At 36.6% G+C, this 8,800-nt stretch overlaps 1 pseudogene across 1 annotated transcript; it reads left to right on the forward strand.

Moving 5' to 3' along the window:
- The first annotated feature begins 6,035 nt into the window (after positions 1–6,035).
- LOC308551526 (sodium/potassium-transporting ATPase subunit beta-3 pseudogene) lies at positions 6,036–6,955 on the forward strand (annotated as a pseudogene). The gene has a single exon. The product of its transcript is annotated as a sodium/potassium-transporting ATPase subunit beta-3 pseudogene (transcript).
- The last annotated feature ends 1,845 nt before the right edge of the window (positions 6,956–8,800 follow it).

An 8,800-nucleotide genomic window follows, 5' to 3' on the forward strand; every position in this document is an offset into this window, starting at 1 on the left:
TCACCCAAGAACCTAGAAGGGTAGAGGGAAAATTCGTTTTCCTCCCTCACATTGCATGTATTCCTTTTTATAAGTGGGGTGGCAGCTAGATTTGCCCATTTGTTTTCTCCTGCCCACAAATCACATCGATACAGGAGAGAGAACTGTGTTCAATATTTGAATATTTGAAAGAGTTGGAATGATGTAGAGACATTTACATAAGTATGCGGAAAATAGCATTGCCACTTTTAATTTATAAAATACTTTGAGAACCTTACTAATATAAGGCAATTATTTAGCCATAGGTGTTAAAATCTCTCAAAAAATAGTAAAAGAGAAAGAAGTCAGAAAGAGAAAGACATATTGCATGATCTGACTTACAGGTGGAATCTAAAAATGTCCAACTTGTCCGGCCAGGAGTGGCTCAGCAGTTGAGCGCCAACCTAGGATCCAGGCGATTGGGGTTCGATTCCCGGTCAGGGCACAGGCCCGGGTTGCGGGCTCGATCCCCAGCAGCGGATGTGCAGGAGGCAGCCGATCAATGACTCTCTCATCATGGATGTTTCTATCTCTCTATCCCTCTCCCTTCCTCTCTCTGAAATCAATACAGATATATTTTTTTTAAAAATGTTCAACGCATAGAAACAGAGAGTAGAATGGTGGTTGCCAGGGGTTGGGGGACAAAGAAATGTAGATCTGTTGGTCAAAGGGTACAGATGTGCAGTTACAAAACAATTAAGTTCTGGGGATCTAATGTACAGCATGGTGACTATAGTTAACAAAACTGTATTATATATTTAAAAGTTGCTAAGAGACTAGATCTTAAATGGCCTCACCACACACACACACACACACACACACACACACACAAAAGGTAATTATGTGAGGTGATAGAGGTGTTAACTAACCCTATTGTGGTAAGCATTTTACAGTAAATATGTGCATTAAGTCATCATGCTGTACACCTTTTAGGGAAGCAAAATTTGCACTTCAAAATGTGTCTCTGGTATGAGGATTATTTTATTGTTAAGAAATAAATGACTCAGGAAGAATTTTTGACCTTCCTCCGAACTACCTAAAAGAATTGAAGATAGAAAATCTGTTCTGGGAAGAAATATCACTACAGATAACCATAGTTTAATCTGAAAGCAGACAGGGAGGAACCTAGCAAGTCTCATTTCATCAAAGTCCTCTCTGTGACCCATCTTCTCTAGATGGCCCAGCAAATATGTGTTTCCTCTTTTCACTTCCTTGTGAACTGCTTTACTTCCCTTTGAAGTCCCAAGCCTCTGTCTTCCTTCCCTTTAGTCCCGAATGGCATATATACCTGATTTTGCTTTACTGTCTTTGAAATGTCCATGCTCATGTAAATTTCCCATGCATACATATTAAAACTTGATTTTCCCCTATTAATCTGACTCATGTCAATTTAATTCTTAGACCTGTTAGAAGAACCTAAGATAGAGGAAAACTTCTTTCTCCTTAACAACCTTAAATTTACACAATGTTATATGTAAATTACATCTTAATATAGCAAGAAAAAAACTAGAGTCGAAGGGTTTGACAGTAAGTAATGATTTCCTACCTGTTAGTAGTATGAAGTGAGTACTGGGACTATCTAGAACATGCTTTAACGTAGGCAATGTCTAAACCTGTAGAAAAATGTTAGGAGTTACTCTAAGGGTTTATTTGAGCCAAACTGATGACTTGCCAAGAAACAAAATCTCAAATGCTCCAGAGAGTGACAGTTTTTTGGTTTCTTTTACACATTTGAAATCAAGGAGGGAATATAAGAAAGATTACATGAAGGTGGGAGAAAGCAAGGCTGGGAAGTCTATGATGGGATTACAGGATAGTTAACATGATTCTGTGCTCCCTGGAGGGTGGTTATGCATCCTAGGGGTCTGGACAAGAGGATTACTCTGGCATTTCAAAGGTGTGTTAACCTAGATGCACAAGAACAATGGGCAGAACTTGCTGGATGCAAAGATAAACCTTTTACTAAAGAAGTTATATGCCTGGGGTGTGACTACCCACCGTAAACTGCCAGTTGGGAATTTATGTTCAGATCCCCTGGGAGGTTAATTTTGGTGACTGGAATCGCCAGATTTATTACAGAGGCCCTTTTTCATCCATAACTTAGAACATCTGAAAGGAAGCCAGGGCCTCAGAGTATGGGCTCCTCTGCAGCTCTGGCTGACTTGCCTGAACAATGACCATGACTATGAACTTAAAACAAAAATATCAAGTTTACATGAGATTTAGTAAAATGACTCATTACTATTATTATTATTATTACTGTAGTCCAAAAGTGCTTGATGTAAGAGCCTTGTAGGTGACAGCCTGACAGTAAGATGCTTCTTGTGGAATTATTCCTGAGGGACATTAACAGCTTACCCCTGAGAAAACTTTGCTCCTCATAGCAGTTTATTCTGATAGGCCACCTCTTCTTTGATTCCGGATGTTTTAAAAGACAAAAATCACGGCAGTTATGCATCAAGGACTCTTTGGTCGCTTAGATCTGCTTGAACTCCAGATATAATTTCAACCTGTGCTCCTGTTACTTTAAGCAGCTGGTATAAATGTCCCCGTGCTTGGGTCAAACAAAGGGCCTAGGGAATAATTCGCGTTTTTGAAGAGTATTGAAACATTTTCAGGTTGTTCTCATGTAGTTTGAGAAGACATATTTAGAGTCCATAATGAGCCATAACGACTTTAACCATATATTCATTTTCTATTAATAACTATTACATTACTAAATTATAATGTTTAATGCCAGGAAAACATATCACAATATTCCACAGTGGTTGTAATTAATAACTGATAATTTTTGGACTTGAAGTATTTCCCTCCGAGAATCACAGAATCCTTCCAATGATCATTTGGGAGAGGAATACACGCTGTGAACACCTTCGCATGGAGTCAGACAGAGCAACACCATTCAGATGGAACTGAACAAGCTTTCTTAAATGCTTCCTTACAAATAAGCCTCTGACTAAGTGCTGCGGCAGGGTCCCAAAATGAACAAAACACTCGCCTTGCTCTCAAAAACATACTGCTTAGGCAGGAAAACAAGGTATGCTCACAAATAACTGCTTGACTAAAATGCATTCTTGTCCAAACATATTCTCCAGCATCCGATTAACTTTCTCAAACACAAATCTTTCTTAATGCTCTTCAAATACTCCCCATTTCACCTTCCTGGCAAAAATCAATCATATTTTCCAAGACTCTAATCTGACTCCTGCCAGCCCCCTCAGCCTCATTGTTTCCTTAAACTCTCTCCATTATCTCTGTAATCCAGTCATAACAAGATAATTGGTCAATGTTGTTGTTTTGTTGTGATTGTTACTTTTAGGCCAATTTTAATTAAATAAGTAATAAGAGAATAAGTTTGTTCTCTTCGTAAAATAATTAAAATATTACAAGTAAGGCTAAATGCACTTTGAGCAATATCCCAAATGCCCTGTCCTGTCTCCCAGGGGTAACCACTATTATCAGTTTATTTTTAACACTTTTACTTACACAATGTTGTTTTGTTTTGTGTTTTATCCTGAAGGGGATCATACATTGCATGGGTTTTGCAATTTAATTATTTTCTCCAACAAATATCTTGGTGATTTACCATATCAATGTTTTATACCATTTCCATAGCATGAGTTAATTAACAGTTTTATTTTATTATTATTATTTTTAATAAAGCGTTTATTCAGTACCTATTCAATTGACAAAACTTTTAGGTTCTATTATGACCATTTCTCAAAGCAGAAAATGAGACTGAGAGGTCAATCCCACAGTTTCTTTTTGTTTTGTTTTGTTTTAAATTTTTATTGTTGAAGGTATTACAGACATCCCCTTTTTTCCGCCCATTGATTCCCTCCACCCAGTATCCCCCCCTCGCCTTCTCCACACTATTGTCTGTGTCCGTGGTAATTAACAGTTTTAATCTCCTCTTTATCTATGTCCCCTTAAGCTGTTTGAGTTTTCCTTCTTTTTTTCTCCTTAATTATATGCAACCAGAGTTTGTCCATTTTCTCGGTCCTTGCAGTTTGTTTGTTTTGTTTTATCGATCAAGTCTATATTTTGTTTTGTTTTTGATTATGAATTTCTGCACTTCTCTTTATTAACTTCTTTCTTCAATTTAATAAAATTTATTTTATGGTTCTTTTTTCAGCTTCTTGAGTCAAAAGTGTTTCATTTATTTTGTACTCTTCTTGTTTTCTGTATGTTCATTTTATCTGAGCTGTATGTAGCCCCCTAAATCTCCCTTTGGTCACATTCTACCAGTGTGATATGTGACGCCGTTCAGTTCTAAAGAAACTGTGATTTTATTTTAATTTTCTTAACACAAGATATATTCCAAAACGTGCATTTAAGTTTGCAGGTGTACAGTTATGTGACTCATAACAACATCTTGGCTTTGGTCAACGATGATCCTATAAGATTATAATAGTCTTAAAAATGTCTTATGACCTAGTGATGTCACAGGCATTATGACCCACTTAAGTAGGCAGTGTATTATTCATGAGTTTGTGGTGATGGTATAAACAAAGCCCCTGCTCTTTCAGTTGTATAAAAGAATAGCACATATAATTAAGTGCATTATGCAATACTTGACAATGATAATAAACGACTGACTATGTTCCTGGCTTATGTATTTACTATACTATACTTTTTATGGTAACTGTAGAATGTACTCTTTCTACTACTAAAAAAAATTTGCTGTATCAGTAGCCTCGTACATCTCTGTTTACCATGTCTCTTGATGGCATGATTTTCTCTTGTGCTTTGATTTAATCTCGAGTTGTTTTATATAGTAACGTGCTGTACAGGCTTGTAGCCTGGGAACAATAGGCTATACGGCCCAGCCTAGGTGTGTTGTAGGCTGCTCCATCTAGGTTCGTGTAAGTGCGCTCTATGGCGTTTGCACAATAAAATCACCTGATGATGCATTTTTCAGAATGCACCCCTGTCTTTCAGCAGCTCATGACTAGATAAGATTTTGCTTGTTTTGTCTTGCTACATTTTGGTTGTTGCTTTCTAATTTTATTGCATGGTGGTCAGAAAGTACAAAGTGGCCTGTAAGATCTTAATTTTCTAATTTTTTGAGAATTATTGCTTGAGTCTTAGTATATGGTCAGTTTTTGAAACTATATCGTATTTCTTTGAAAACAATTTGTGTTCTTTTTTTACAGGTACAAATCTGTGTGTTTATAATATTGGTATATTAAATTGAGTTTGTTCATTGTAAAATTCAAATTCTCTATAGTCTTTCTTACTTTTTAAAATATACTTGATCTAGAAACTTAGTGAAGTATGCTGAATTTTCACTATAATTGCAGATTTTTCCTTGAAATTCTATCAGTTTTTGTTGATAAATTTTGAAACTGTATAATTAAGTAATAAAAGTTCATGACTGTTATATATTTTGATAAATTTTTCTTCCAATATGAAATACATTCTCTGTGCCCTTTTGATACTTTTTGCTTTGAATTATTTTTTCTGATATTAAAAATGCCACACCTGCATTTTTATTACTATTTCCCTAGAATATTTTCATCACTTCTTTTCAGACTTCCTGTGTCTCATGTAAATACCACTTAATTGGATTTTTAAGCCAATCTGTGAGAGTTTGAATATATGAATATGAACATATTTGTATATTTCATATATTTGGTTTTTTTCCTATTGTATAATTTTGTCTTTTCTATTATCCATGCATGTATTTTTTAAAATTTATGTTTTTCCTTAAATACTTTGAAATATGTGTGTGATTATATGTTTGTATTTATGTTTATGTGTCTCTCTTTGCATGTGTATTCTACTAGTGGTTATCCTTACATTTTAATATGAACATTTAAACATATTTTTGAAAGCATTCAATGGTGTTTATTTTCTGTCCCTCAACCCAAAACAAGAAATGTAGCACAGACGTCAGGCCCCCACGGCCTCAGGGGCAGCCCGGCTGGTGACCGCGCAATCGGTTCCAGTGAGGAGGTGTCCTAGCTGGTCCACCTTCTGACGCCGCTGCCCCCCTCGCCCTCGATGCACACACCATGATGAAGAAAGACAAGAAGACCTTCAGCAAGAGCCTGGCCAAGTGGAAGCTCTTCATCTACAACCCGACCACCCGAGAGTTCCTGGGGCGCAGGGCCAAGAGCTGGGGTTTGATCTTGCTCTTCTACCTCATCTTTTTATGGGTTCCTGGCCATGCTCTTCACATTCACAATGTGGTTTATGCTTCAGACTCTGAACGATGAGGTTCCAAAATACCAAGACCAGATTCCTAGTCCAGGACTTAACAGTTTTTCCAAAACTGGTGTCAGCGTTAGAATAGTCATTCAGTATGTCTGAACCAGAGTCCTCTAAAGGGTACATTGAAGACCTTAAGAACTTTCTGAAGCCATATGCTTCAGGAGAACAGAAGACTCTCCGAGCCTGCCAGGATGGACAGCTCTTTGAACAGAAGGGTTCAGTTTATGAAGCACATCAGCTTCCTCTTGACTTACTTAAGGAATGCAGTGGGATGAAGGACCCTAACTTTGGCTACTCCAGTGGGAACCCTTGTATTCTTGTAAAAATGAACAGAATAATTAGATTGAAGCCTCAAGGCGAACCGAAGATATCATGCTCTGGTAGTTCTAAGGGTGGAAACATGACAGCTCTAATAGCTTATCCTCCAGATGGACATATGGACTTAAAATATTTTCCACATTATGGAAAAAAACTGCATGTGAGCTATCTGCAGCCATCAGTTGCTATCCAACTCAGCCTCGGTGCTAGCAAAACCCCAAAAGAAGTAACAGTCGAGTGCAAGATTGTTGGATCACCCAACCTGAAAAACCATGTTGATCGTGACAAGTTTTTAGGACTAGTTGTGTTCAAAATCACAATGCGTGCATAGTAGGAGTTAGAATATGTCCACAGAGTAAATGTTGTGTTGTCTGTCTTCATTTTGTATCAGCCGGACCTGACATTCTAGAATTGGGAGACCACCTGAGAGAGAGTTGGGGTGGTACATGACACTGCGGTAACATTGTAATGTACCTCCCCATCATAGTGTTCAATGTCCTCTGAAGTAACTGCCCCTTGCTTCTGCTGCCTTTGGTAACCATTGTCCAGTCGCCAGATGGGGGCTGTGAACACCTGATTCTGAACACGTGGGTCTTGTCCTATTTTTTTATGTGGTTTAATCGCCAACTGTCTAAAGCTTAATGTGCTGTGCCATGTAAATATTTTGTAGATTTAACACTGGTTAACTGTCATGTTTTGATGCCAGCAAATTTTTAAGGGTTAAATGGTACCTGACCAACATGAACAGCTGCAAGAAATGTGTGTGGAGTTCTTTGTGTGAAGAGGATCACAGGAAATAAAAGTGGATTTGAAAGGTTAAAAAAAAAAGAAATGTAGCACATATTTATATGTTTTTTTTATATTCCTGCCTCCCACCTCCCTCTTCCCCTTTTAAAATGTGGAGTTTCAGTTCCAGTTTTAAATTTAACTTTTCCTTTTTTTGACTACTAATAGTATTCAGTTTTAAGAATTTGTCTTAGTCTCTGTTGGGGGAAAGAATAATTTTCCCTCTACCTTTCTGAGTTCTTGGCTGAGACCTTTGCATAAAATAAAACAGATTAACAAAACAAAAACAAATAGAAGTTAATTAACACATATACCTCATGCATACATGGAAGATACCCAGGGAGTAACAAGTAGCCAAAGTGGCTTAGAATTCCAGCATATATAGCATTTTCAACAAAGAAAAATAAATTTGTAGAGAAATGACAAGACAATCAGTTTTAGACTTCCAAGGTCAGCAGTAAAGGCTAGCTAGTAAAGTTTGTTATTTTCCAGGCTATTAAGGGTCTAAAGTTTTCTCTAGTGATTAATTTTTGTCCTTTCTGATAGAGAGAGAAGGAGTCATAGCTTAGTAAATTTATGTTCTGTTTCTAGGCAAATAGGGGGAGAGAGGTTTTCTTGTATCTGGTTCTTCTCAATTGCCTTCAGCTCAAAATAATCCTTGTGCCAAAGTGATATATTTGGGAATGGCATAATCTGCTACCCTTCAGTTCTTTATTCATTTCTTCTTATATTTAAATTTTTCATCTTGAATTCATTTTTCTTCTCGTGATAATACATATCCTAGTAAAATATTTCCCAAACTTTAGCCATTTTTATCACCTTTACAATTTCTCTATATAAATACCACTATAATTTTTTATTATTAATTTATTTAAACTAATTTATTTTTAACTCAATTTAAACTCACCCTAAGTAATTATATCTATGATACCATGGGTTCATATGCCAGTTACATAGAACTATTAATTTAAAAAATTATCACTGTAATACCAAAAAAAACTATCTCATGTATCATGTAGTAAAAGTACCATATTTGTAAAACACATCTCTAATAATTGTTTTAGAAAAGTTCTTTGATCAAGAAAATTTATGAATTCTTATGCATCTAAAAGGACCAGAACATACTGCCTAATTTTAGGTTTCAACCTGTTTTGGGTGATAGTTGGGAAGTCCCAAGGTCTGTGAAAACATATGTTACCTTAGCTTCTAGTTTCAACGTTGATACTTCTGACTTCTTCCTGGGAGTTACAGCCACCTGAGAAAATTCTCCACCTCTGAAACCCAAGTTCTTGACTAAAAGTAAACATTGATTTGACTACTATCTGCTCCAAATGTCAAATGTGATGTATGTAACTTGCAGTGGCCAAACTGACCAGTTTCCCACTTTATGGTTCTCTAGTTATTTGCTGTCAGTTGCTCTTGAGTTTCCTCTTATTCCTGGTATTCCCTTTCTACAAGCATA

This window comes from Miniopterus schreibersii (genome assembly GCF_964146895.1).
Source record: "Miniopterus schreibersii genome assembly, chromosome: X".
In the NCBI taxonomy this organism is placed as follows: Eukaryota; Metazoa; Chordata; class Mammalia; order Chiroptera; family Miniopteridae; genus Miniopterus; species Miniopterus schreibersii.